The following is a 13,520-nucleotide window of genomic DNA, read 5'->3' on the forward strand; positions in this document are numbered from 1 at the left end:
TCATCAAATCTTCATGGCAGAAGAGGATGAGGAGAAGACCGCATTTATTACTCCATGTGGCACGTACTGCTTTGTGCGGATGCCTTTCGGATTAAAAAATGCTGGTTCGACATTTGCAAGAGTAGTCCATATTGCTCTTGAGCCACAAATACACAGAAATGTGGAAGCCTACATGGATGATATAGTGGTCAAGAGCAAGGACAGGGCAGCCCTGATCCAAGACTTGGACGAGACTTTTGCAAATCTGCGCAAGATCAACCTCAAGATCAACCCAGAGAAGTGCGTGTTTGGAGTTCCCTCCGGCAAGCTTCTCGGGTTCTTCGTGTCTCAGCGGGGGATTGAAGCCAATCCCGACAAGATCAAGGCCATTGAGCAGATTGAAGCACCGAAGCGCATCAAGGATGTACAGAAACTTGTCGGTTGCGTGGCTGCTCTCAGCAGGTTCATCTCTCGGTCTGCTGAGCGCGCCCTGCCATTTTTCAAATCATTGAAAAAGGCAGGTCCAATGAAATGGACTCCGGAAGCGGAGGCTGCGCTGCAAGACCTGAAGAGATACCTGTCCTCCCCTCCAATACTTGTCGCGCCTAAACCGCAAGAGAAGTTGCTGCTGTACATAGCGGCAACCAATCAAGTGGTTAGTGCTGCATTAGTGGCAGAGAGGGAGGCGGGTGATGAGCCAGCAACCGTGGCAAGCGCATCCAGCGACAAGCAGGGGGCTTCCCCGACAAGCTCTGGTCCCGACAAAGATGAACCCGTGCTGATACACGAGGAGATACGGAAGAAAATGGTGCAGCGCCCAGTTTACTTTGTCAGTTCCCTCTTGCAGGGGGCTAGGTCAAGGTACTCTGGTGTGCAGAAACTGCTTTTCGGCCTTCTCATGGCCTCGAGAAAGCTACGCCATTACTTCCAAGCACATGAGATCACAGTGGTCACTCGCTTTCCGCTAAAGAGGAAACTGCAGAATCCGGAAGCGACAGGCAGGATTGCTGAGTGGGAACTGGAACTGTCAAGCTTTGGTCTCAAGTTTGAAAGCACTTCAACTATCCAGAGCAGAGCATTGGCAGAATTCATAGCGGAATGGACGCCAACTCCGGATGAAGAAATTCTGGAGACGAGCATCCCCGACAAAGAAGCGAGCAAAGAGTGGCTGATGTACTTTGATGGTGCCTTCTCGCTGCAAGGCGCCGGCGCTGGTGTGCTGCTTATCGCGCCCACCGGAGAGCACCTCAAGTACACAGTCCAGATGCACTTTCCCAAGGAGCAAGCAACAAACAATACTGCCGAGTATGAGGGATTGCTTGCCGATCTCCGGATCGTGGCAGACCTTGGGATCAAGAAGCTCATTGTCAGGGGTGACTCACAGCTTGTCGTCCACCAAGTAAACAAGGATTATCAGAGTCCGTTGATGGAAGCTTACGTCGACGAAGTGAGAAAGCTAGAAGAGCGCTTTGACGGCCTGCAAATGGAGCACGTTCCGAGATCTCAGAACGCCATTGCAGATGACCTGTCAAAGCGCGCCGCACTTAAGTTACCTGTGGAACCAGGGACCTTTGTGCTCAAGCTGACTCAACCGTCCGTAAAACCATCAACTGGACAAAGCAAGAAGAGGAAGTTGATTCCTGGTGACTACCTGCCGGCAGAGCTTCCCGAAGCCGCCGCCAAGAAGGTCCCCAAGATCAACGCCAAGAGCGCCGGGGAGCCAGATGCTCCGGCAAGCCCTAGGGCTTGTTCCGTTGAAGCAGAAGCTCCCGGCCAGCTTGTCGCGAAATGTCACGCTCCGGCAGAGACACAGCTTCTCGCCGTAGAAGTGGATATTCCCGCAGCAGCCTCCAAGATCAACGCCAAGAGCGCCGGGGAGCAAGATGCTCCGGCAAACCCTAGGGTTTGTTCCGTTGAAGCAGAAGCTCCCGGCAAGCTTGTCGCGGAACGACAAGCTCTGGCAGAGACACGGCTTCTCACCGTAGAAGCGGATGTTCCTACGGCAGCAGAGTCGCCTTTAGTCCTTGTTGTCGAGCCACGAGCTCCAACATGGGCGCAGCAGATTGTCCGTTTCCTTCAGACAGGAGAACTTCCCGAAGAGCAAGAAGAAGCCGAAAGAGTAGCCCGGCAGTCAAGTATGTACCAGTTCGTCGACAAGACGCTGTACAGAAGAAGACTCAACGGTGTGAAATTGAGGTGCATTTCCTGGGAAGACGGATAGAAGCTGTTGGCAGAGATACACGGAGGCATATGTGGTCACCACATTGGCACGAGAGCACTTGTCGGCAAAGCATTCCGGCAAGGATTCTTCTGGCCAACAGCCCTCCAGGATGCAACTGCACGAGTAACCAAGTGTGAAGCGTGCCAGTTCCACTCCAAGCAGATACATCAGCCAGCTCAAGCTCTCTAGACGATCCCTTTATCCTGGCCATTTTCGGTCTGGGGGCTCGACATCCTCGGCCCCTTCCCCCGAGCTGTCGGGGGCTTTGAGTACTTGTACGTCGCAATCGACAAGTTCACAAAGTGGCCGGAAGTGGAACCAGTGAGGAAGGTGACCGCACAGTCCGCCGTCAAGTTCTTCAGGTCGATTGTCTGCCGCTTTGGGATCCCTAACCGGATAATCATCGACAACGGCACACAGTTCAGGAGCCACGCCTTCATGCAGTACGTCCAAGATCTCGGCGCCAAGGTCTGCTTCGCTTCTGTTGCTCACCCAAAAAGCAACGGTCAAGCGGAAAGGGCAAACGCCGAGGTGCTGCGCGGGCTCAAGACCAGAACTTTCGACAGGCTGCACAAGTGTGGAAGAAACTGGATCGAGGAGCTACCGGTGGTTCTTTGGTCGATCAGAACGACGCCAAATCGAGCCACTGGACAGACACCCTTTGCTCTAGTCTATGGAGCAGAGGCAGTTACCCCCACGGAGCTCGTATACGGGTCACCTCGAGTGCTCGCTTATGATGAGCTTGAGCAAGAGCGGCTACGGCAAGATGACGCGCTGCTCCTTGAGGAAGATCGTCTCCAGGCTGCTGTGTGAGCTGCTCGCTACCAGCAAGCTCTGCGCTGCTACCACAGCCGCAGAGTTAATGCCAGGAGTCTCGAGGAAGGCGACCTTGTTCTTCGGCGCGCTTAGTCCGCCAAGAATTCCAACAAGTTGACGCCGAAGTGGGAAGGCCCTTACCGGGTGAGACGAGTCACCAGGCCTGGCGCTGTCCGCCTGGAGACCGAAGAAGGTATTCCAGTGAGCAACTCCTGGAACATCAAGCATCTTCGCAAGTTTTACCCGTAAAGGCGCGGTTGTCGGACCCCGTCTGGCAACCACCTCTCTGTGCAAGTCTTGCCGCTGCTGCATGTAATCCTTTGTACAGAGCCAGGCGCAGACCCTGGCGCAGAAACAGATATCCTCACGGAACTCGTATACGGGTCACCTCGAGTGCTCGCTCATGATGAGCTTGAGCAAGAGCGGCTGCAGCAAGATGACGCGCTGCTCCTTGAGGAAGATCGTCTTCAGGCCGCTGTGCGAGCCGTCGCTCCCAGCCCGTGCCAGAAGCTTCGAGGAAGGCGACCTTGTTCTTCGGCGCGTTCAGTCGGCCAAGATCCAAACAAGTCGACGCCGAAGTGGGAAGGCCCTTACCGGGTGAAACGAGTCACCAGGCCTGGCGCTGTCCGCCTGGAGACCGAAGATGGCACGCCAGTGAGCAACTCCTGGGACATCGAGCCTCTTCGCAAGTTTCATTCGTAAGGCGCGGTTGTCGGACCCCATCCGGCAACCACCTCTCTGTGCGAGTCTTGCCGCTGTTGCATGTAAACCTCTGTATAGAGCCAGGCGCAGACCCTGGCACTAGAAAATGAAGCATTGCATACCCCGGGGGCTATAGCATGCATGCTAGGTTGAGTCTGAGTCTCGTCCTTGGTTAGGGTCGATAGTCCCTAACAGCGGCTAACCCCAAGCTTAGAGGTCGAGAGTCCGTCCCTTTGCTTTTCCTTCGTTCGCAGGGCTCGCACGTCCTGGCCAGACCACCTGGAGACGAAAAGGAGAAGAAGGGCACGCCGGCACCTGGGCCCCGGCAAGGACGCCGGGGGCTGCGAATGCCAAGATGTCACCCCCGGCAAGCCAGAGTTGCCGGGGGCTGCGATATCAGATAAGTTTTCCATCCCTCTTCATGCATCCCCTTATGGACTGGGGAATGTGAAACCGCGTTTCTTCCCGTAAACTGCCGTGCTCCCCAAACTCTAGGCCCTGGAGCGCGTTCCCGGGGCCAAGTTTGGTCGTAGCCGCGACAGCAAAGGGATGAAACGAGGAGGCCGCACCCACCTCGTTCCCGCCTCCGTCAAAGGCGTGAGAACGGTCGAAGCGACGTGGGAAGGCGGCAGGGCCTGTAGCCGGGAATGCCTGTCCGAGAGATACCAAGGATTTGTTCCTTGGCGAGGGTTTAACCCGCGAGGCAAATAACCCGGCAAACATCCCCTTTTCATTAAAAAACATCCCATACAGGTACAGTCCATAGAGGATGAAAAACATGAAAGAGAGGATTACAAGTTTTAGATAGAGCTAAGGCCCGAGGGCTTACAATTAAAAAGATAAGGTGCCCGTAATCCCTTTCCTATTCCTCTCTTCAGGAGGTAGATCAAGGAGGCGAAAAGGGGAAAGGGGCGCCAAGGCGAGCTACAGGTGCCAGAAGACACCAAGAGAACATCCCGGGGGCCGGACGGTGATGGCGACGCCGGGAGAAGGGTGCGAAGGAGGGGCGGCAGGACGTCAGCGCGCTGTCGAGGGCACCACGCCCTCGTACTCCGACCTGACGGCCTTGTCGCCAGCCCTCTTCCCCTTCCGCAGCCTCCCTACGCCAGCCGCCCAAGGAGACGCCCCCGGGGAGTTCAAGAACCCGGCGGCGCGGATGGTGGGGTCGCCGGTGCCGCACAAGACGGCGCCCGACACCTAGTCGGAGCCGCCATCCTGCCGCCCGCCACCCTCACCATCACTGCCGCTCTCCTCCTCGTCACTCTCGCTCGAGGAGGAGCCTTCGCTATCGGAGGAGCTGTCTACGCAGCACTTCGCCCGGGTGCCGAAGCACCCGAAGACCTTAACGGAGAGGAGATCGCCCTCCACCAGCTTAAAATGGAGGGTGAGTCCCCCCGTCAAGCTGTGGATGCGGGCGAACGTCTTCCACCCTCGATCGAGATACATCACACTAGGGGCTGGGAACACCACGCGGACTCGCGTGCCGCTGATCCCACAGCCCCTCATGTGTAATCTCAGAGTTTCGGGCGGGTCCGACTCCATCGCGCTCGCGAACGGAGCAGGAAGCTGGAGGCGACGACGAGGCGCCCGGTGCAGCTTGACGAAGAACTCGCAAGGGTCGTCCCCTATATGGACCGCCGCGGGGAGAGGAGCCGCCGGCGGGGGCGAAGCTGGCGCATCGCCCCGTCCGCCTCTTACCCGAGCGCCTCGACCTCGTCCTCGACCTCGTCCACGACCTCGCCCCCTCCCTCTTCCCCTTATGGCCGGCTCTGCCACCACGAGCGAGGAAGAGGGGAGGGTGCGCTACCTGGCGGCGACCCTCGCCGCCACCGATGAAGGCCCAGGATTCCCTTTCTCCATGGCGAATGAGAGAAAGGGGAGCAGAAGCTGAAGAAAGGAGGAGATGAGCTCGTGCAGGCTTCGGTGCTCCCTTCCCACTCCTTATAAAGGAGCGAAGTGGGAGCCCAGCCGCCCCGCTCAACGAATCAAGGCACAGGAAGAGCAGGGAGGCGGGCCGACCCATCACCTCCGCTCGCAAGGGCCCGGATTCCCACTTCCACCGTCCGCGATCCCAAGTGCATGGGAGCCGCGTGGCGGGGATGCAGAACTGGGGTGACGGATGGGGCGGCCTCGCCCTACCCCACAATCTCGGGGAGTGGGCGCTTCGAAAACCGCACACCGGCCCCGTCCAGTAAATGCGCCATGCCCCCACGCCTACCTCCGTTTGGAGAAGAGGGCGTGGGCCGTTCCCCTTCATCATGGCTTGACGCATGCTCGCGGGGCTTAGCCCCACGCGCGCCGCCCACGTCACCCACGACGCCGCATTTGACGCGTGCCGTTTCGGGCGTGCGCGATGGAAGCGGAAGGACGTGCGGCGTGACCTAGGCCGCGCGTGCCCGTGCACTGTTTTGGGCCTGGCCCAACAGCGCTCGGCACCGTGTCTGGCCTAGGCCCGGGGGCTCCTGTCGGTGTACTAGAGTAGGGGTACCCTTGTACCCCGAACTTGTGCACGTGCAGTCGCAGCGTCCCGCGGCAAGGCCTGCCGGGTCACTGCCAAGATTCCCCGTGGTCCCCCTGAAGACCATTCAAGAACAAAGTACTCAAGACAAGACCCCGGCAAGAGGAGCTTGCCGGGAGGAAGGCAAGGCCCCGGCAAGAGGAGCTTGCCGGGAAGGCCATCGGAAGCGTCCCAAGACCCCGGCAAGAGGCGCTTGCCGGGAAGGCCGTCCGAGGCATTCCAAGGAACTTGCCGCGGTGCGCTACGCGCCCCGACAAGGCCCGGTGAGCGACAAGCTCCCGGAAGCGACAAGACGACGGCCGCGGCAAGGCGCTTGCCGCGGCAAGCCCCCACTCCACGCCCGCGCTCCAGCACATCCACCCACGTGTCGCTCCGGGGCCCCTCCCGAGCACACGTGGCAGGAGGCTGTGCAGCTAGGGGCGCGCGGTGGCACGCGGGCGCTGACAAGACAACCATCGTGGCAAGACGGTGGCGTCCCTAGCGGTCCCTTTCGGTGCTATCTAGGCGACACAGACGGGCATTTAATGCCCTTGTCCCCTGCCGTCAGGGTTAGGTATGATAACACTGTAGCAGCTAGCTGTGCCTACTATAGCACCTAGCTGTGCCTACCCACGGCACCCTTTCCATTTTTGCCCTTGGCCCCCGTTGCTCTATGTCGGTAACCCCTTGAGTATAAAAGGAGGCCCGTGTGCAACGTAAGGGGGGGTCGGCCATCTCGAGAGCTCTCGCGAGGTTCAGCAATTCCACGCACCCACGCTCGCTCCCGAGCAAGAAATCAATACCAATCCACAAAGCAGGAGTAGGGTTTTACGCATCCGTGCGGCCCGAACCTGGGTAAATCACTCGCGTGCTTCACCTCGATTTACTCCTGGCACGACCAACCGCCCGCTTGCTTCGCCTCGATCTGCTCTTTGCGCAACCTCCGCCCCCCGCCAAACCAAAAGGGACCCGGTCCGCCGGTCCCATAGGTGCCCGTGGATTAGAAACCCCGGCAGGCCATCTAATAACGATAACAGCGGAAGGCTTGGAAGATAAGTGAGTCCATCAACTCCAACAGCATCACTGAGTATAGAACCACGACCTAAAACTCCTTAATCATCGTCTGAAAAGTCTGCAACATTAACGTTGCAGCCCGAAACGGGTCAGCACATGGAATATGCTGGCAAAGTAACACATAGAGAGTAATGGAATGAAACAGCTATACTATATGCATATTCGGCTGGTGGAAAGCTCTATGGTTACAGTTTTGCGTAAAGCTGATTTTTCCCTACTGCAAAGGAATAAATTTTATTTAACTATCATGGTAGTTGTTAAACATTGAGAATGGTTGACAGCATTCTCAATCCCAATTAAGCATCATCATTAAACAAAACCCATCAAAATTAAATTTTAGAGTAACATGTTGAGATTCACATGATAATCCAAGTACTAGATACTCAAGATGTCCATAACCGGGGACACGGCTAACCATGATTAGTTTATACACTCTGCAGAGGTTTGCGCACTTTTCCCCACAAGACTCGATCGCCTCCGTTTGGTTTCTCGCACTACACGGTGTTTGAGAAACGGATGACCGAGACATAGTCTTTCAGAAGCGCTAGCACCTTACGATGGATAGACCGTTACACCTACTTTCCCCTACATCTGCTAGTCTACCCTGTAAGAGTTCGCATGACTTAATCAACTATGCTAGAGCCCATAATAGCTTGTGGCTGCACACGGAAGTTTCTAGTATGAAAAATCTCATGATCCCTTTGGGCCTGGGTGGCGGTCCATAAATAAAAACAGGCAATCCTGGAATACCCAATCCACGTCTACTAGCATAGCATAGCAATAGTAAGCAAACGTAGAATTAACTCCCAAAGGTTTGATAATACAACAGGTAATAGGTACTACCTCAACTACTTCCCATCCCACAATTTAATTAGATCCTAATCATGCAATGTTTGAGGATTGATCTAATGCAATAAAGCTGGGTAGTAGGAGGTATGATTAAAGTGTTACTTGCCTTGCTGATGATCCGCGAAACCTAGAGATTCGAAGTAACATGCGGCGCACTCCAGGTATTCTATCACAGACAAACAAACAAGCATACAATAAGTATTCAACTAAAGCACAGGTAAAACTCAAATAAGAGATCTAACCAGAAAGTTCAACTTAAGAACTCTGGTTTGCAAAAAGAATCAAATCAAACGAAGCAACGAAAGTCAAACGGCAAAAGAAACAGGCTTCGTTTACTATTCTGGATCTAGGGCAATTTTTATAGTGACAAAAACTTGTTTAAGTTGGTTAAAGAGATAGAGGGTTTCGAGACGAAACTCCAAGTGCTTGAATCGCCTGATTCCGATAAACGAGCGAAAAGTTATACTAAAACGAAAATCGGAGCAGGAATCGCGATCAGAAAAATCACGGATTTAATCCGAGAAAAGAAAAATGACGAACGTTCGCTAGAACGAACGAACAAACGAACGCTCGCTATTTAAATAAATCAGAAAAACCGATCTATTTAAAAAAATGAAACTAAAAAAATGAACAAAACCGTCGTAAAAACCAAACGGTTTTTCGGGAAAACCTACGTCTAAAAAAAACTACCCGTCAACTCCGACAAGGCTCCGGCGGCGGCTGCGGGCTCCGCCGGCAGCGGCGCGGGGCGGCGGCGGCGGCGCTAGGGCGGCGGGGCGGCGCGCTAGGGTTTGGGAGTTCCCGGGCTGGGCTCCCCGGCTTATAAAGCCTGGACGGGCCTAGTGTCCGGGTCGGACACGGCCCGTAGGTCGGTTGCGTTTTTTTTAATATTCCGCGCAGAAAAACAAATAAAAGAAATACTAAACGGACTCCAAAAATCCCGAAATAAATTTTCCACGGCTTCTAAAATCAAGCCGCACAAGGTGAACATTTATTTGGGTCCTAAATGCAATTTTGAAAAACGCACATTTTTCCTAAATTCAAATAAAATATCGAAAAACTGTGAAATAACATCTTATTTGATTTATTATTAAATCATCAATATTTCTTTATTTCGGTAAAGTCATTTTATTCCCTCTCTCATATTTTTGTATTAGAAATAATTGATGATAAAATAATTAAAATCAAATGATCCTATTCTCAAAATTTGAGAAAACTCAAATATGAAAATAACGAAATCCCCAACTCTCTGTATAAATTATGATATGCAATGATGATCTAATGTATAACATTCCAAATTGAAAATTTGGGATGTAACAGCCTATTACAGCTATTACTCATATTACATCCACTGGGCATCAAAGTTCGCAACCATTGCAAATATAGGGAACAAAGCAGGATATTACATACACTGGCGGTCAAAATTAGCTACAAGTGCAAATAAAATGCGGCAGCAAAACAACAGCATAACTTAAACAACTTGATAAGAGCTCAAGAAACGTTATCCTGGCTATCCACCATGCTGGCAATAAGCTTAGAAAGCTTATTAGCTTTGTCCTGTTTGGCACTAAAATCCTCCAACGCTTGTTGTTGCACCAGAAAGTATGCATCTGAATGCTCCATGGACTTCCGCAGTCCTTTAGCTTCTTGTCGCAGCACAGCTGATCGATGTCTTTCATTTTGTAGTTGAGACTCAAGAAACTGAACTGGTTCAGAAAGTGAGTTTGAATAGCTTGTGCAAGCGGTAGTGGCCAATAACTCGAACACTAAACCAAGACAGGACTTTGGGGTTGTCTCACTGTCTTCAAGATAGTCTTCATTAGCTGTTTTATCAGCTTTGTTGGAGACCAACAAGGATATCTTACTATCCTGAACCTTATCTGCATTACTTCCTTTACCATTGCTTAATAAGGCACTCTTCTCCAATATTCTGTCAGCATTCTAAAAGGAGAAACAAGCAGACACATAACAGGTTTAGCTTGTACTAGTATATGAAACTCATTTCGGTGAACCAGTTCATCAGTAAGGTGGATAGGATTAAACTACCAAGTCTTCTATTGCCAAGTACTGGTACATAATAGAAGCATCAAACAAACATATATCTATGTCCTATGGTCACTACATTGTCTTACCGAATCAAAATAGAGACACGGTTCAAATCATATCAGTTCAAGACAAAGCAGCAGTGAAATAATACAAAGCATGGGAAACTACACGGCACAACAAGATTTCAGATGGGTACCACGGATCTACATGTACAATAACACTATTGGCTCTGTTGTGATGCTAGTAATGTGCATGATATGAGAAGTCAACTGTATACACAATTGAAATTGAAATCAATAGAGCTATTAATAAGAGCAAACCTGTTAAAGAAACATAAGTGAACATACCTGCTATGCCATTGGAGTTTTGATTGGATCCTTCAATTTAAAAATAAGTTTGTATGAGTAAATATAGTGATACAAGAGCAAAGCAGTATGCACGATAGCAATGGAATATTAAATTAGAATAGTTGTTCTTCAGGTTTAAGCACTTGTTCTACATGAACAGACTACAATAAGACACAAGAATACTGTAGTTAAAAGAATGAGCTCATAGACCTTACCACATTCTTGGTTTGGGACCTGTACAGAACAAGGCGTTCCGAGTCATCATCCAGTAAATGTGTCTTAGAAGAACGTAAGGGAATTTGATGAGTTTCTTTGCTAGTGAAGTACATTTTCTTTAGGTAATTCCGATACTGCCACCAAGAATTCTTGAAGATAGCAGAGGTATTAGCACAGGTTACGTCATCCTGAGTTTCGAAATCGGTCCTTCTCTATAGAGAAAATGGGAAAATTTGATGTATTATAACCATCATGGAGGTAGAATGTATGGGACAAAGCAAAGAAATTGACATGAATAACATTACTTACACATAACTCCTGGACAAACACCTGCAACTGGCATTTTCCTTCATCTTCAGTATAATATTTCCAAGATGGGAAGATACACACATAGGATTTAACAACATCAAATGCATAGATGCTAAACTACGACTGGCTGGTTGTGCTTCCTCCACAGGAATAGGCGTACTAACTGGTGGAGTTGGGGTTCACCGTGGTAGTACTGGCCCTGGGGTACTAGAGCTGCCTTACTAACTGCTCTTGCTTGGGAGCTCTGTGGTGGAGATGGTGCTGGGTCAACAGGAACTGGGTTACTATCTGCTGGGGTTGGGGTTAGATTGGGTGAAGATGGTTCTCTGACCATCGCAGTAGGGGTACAATCTGTGAGAGTCTGGGTTATGTGTGGTAGGGCTGGTTCTCGTGCATGTACAACCGGGGTGCTATCTCCACCAAGAGGTAGCATTGTTTTACTTGAAGACCGTGTTTTTACTCCGCTAGATTCTGGCATCACCTGCTCCAATTCAAATGGCTGATAAACAGGAAACATAGTTGAATGTACAGACATTGTATGAGAGATAGATGCAATAGATAGTGTGGAAAAAAGAGGGCATGAAATAGTTGACATGTATATTGTTTAACTAAAACGGATAGCATGACATAATTTCACATATATGATGTCTATCTAAACTAGATAGCATAGCACAACATAATTCAAAGATATGATGAATAACTAAACAGGATCGCATGACATAATTCACATACATGTTATCTAAGTAATCAAGATCGCATGATTTAATTCACATATGTGATTTATATGCAAAACAGAGGGCATTCGATATGATGTCTGAACTAAGAACATGGTGTTGAATATTGTGTATATGATGTCTAAACTATGCAGTGCAAGACACCATATGCATGATATGAGCAGTATAACCGTGCCAAGTTAAATCCCAAGTTAGAGCATACACCTCGGTGGGGGAATGGGACTGGTCATCTGTCTCTGAATCCATCTCTAAGGAGCTATCGGGACCCAACAATAAATCTGCTTCGACAGGTAGCACTATCTGCTCTAAAGGCCTTGTTTTCACTCCAGATTTTTCCATCTCCCACCCAAATGGCTGATTCACGGGAAGCGTAGTTTAATGTACAAACATTGTCGACAAATGGAAATGTAATGAAGAAAAGGATGGGCAAGATATCATTCAAATATATGATGCCTGGTTAAACAGGATGGCATTCCACATTTGACATATATTATGGTTGGCTAAAAGACATGAGACTGAATAATCCCCATATATGATATAGAAACTAAATAGGTGGCATTATAGAACATGTCTAAACTAAGAAGATGACATATATGATGTTAAAAGTAGGCACTGCAAGGCAACATATACATGATATGGCTAACATCATCATGCGAAGGTAGAGCAAACACCATGGGGGGTAAATAGGAGTGGTGAGCTGCATCTGAATCCACCTCAGAACAGATATCTTCCTCTAGATTACAATCTGGAGAGGGGGGGAGGGTTTGCCATTGAACCCACCATGGAGCGATGTCTGCATGACATTGTATTGCCGCGCAAAACTCTTCGCTTTTTCTCTACATGTTCAGCATGACTGTGTACAATATCTGACATGCATACAAAAAAGTATGGTGAGATTATGTAAGGAGAGCATGCAGAAATCTAGAGTGATGGTAACAACCAGTGGATGGATCCCAAAATAATGATATCAGGCTGATGATTGCTTAATTTAATAAAAAGACAGATGATATGATTGCTTTACTATTTGTTTCCCACCCAAGATGAACAACATAGGCATAACCTAGGTGAACTAGATATTAGACATAGATACTATTCATTGTTGCCTTGATATGTGCCCGAAAACTAATTTAGAACTCAAGTTTGAACATTAATTTGGACCTGACTTGGAGTTTAAGAGGTGAATAGGACGATAAAGTAGCAGGTAATTTGAAGCAATGCATAACATAAGCAGAAACAAAAGAGTGCGACCTCTCTTGTGGACCCGTGTACTCCTCAGGTTCATCTGATGAGTCGATGATGGTGATGTCGTTGCGGTGGGTGCCAGCGGCAGGGAAGGTGAACTGAGGCGGGGAAAGACGGTCAGGAGTCGTGATGTTTGGTTTGGTGGATGCTTCTGTCGATGGAGCAGCTCAGGTGAGGTGGACGACGTCATGGCAGGAGCAGGACAAACCACACAAAGTTTCCTTTGACACCTACCTGTAACTGAAGTAATTCTGTAAGGGATCATTTGGCATGCATGATTCTAAAAACATAGTGATAGGGAAAACACCGGAATAGGATGGGAATGCACATGGTAAACAGAGCATTTGTAAACATATGATTTCTGTCAACTTGGGTGTTTGGTTCACAGGAATTGGAAGAAGAGCAGAGGAATGCTAAGAAACATGGCTAAAATAAAGTGAAACCATATGAAAGTGTGTACAGTTAGAATGTTATTCTGCAACTAATGC

This window comes from Triticum urartu, chromosome 1 (assembly GCF_003073215.2).
Source record: "Triticum urartu cultivar G1812 chromosome 1, Tu2.1, whole genome shotgun sequence".
NCBI classification, from domain to species: domain Eukaryota; kingdom Viridiplantae; phylum Streptophyta; class Magnoliopsida; order Poales; family Poaceae; genus Triticum; species Triticum urartu.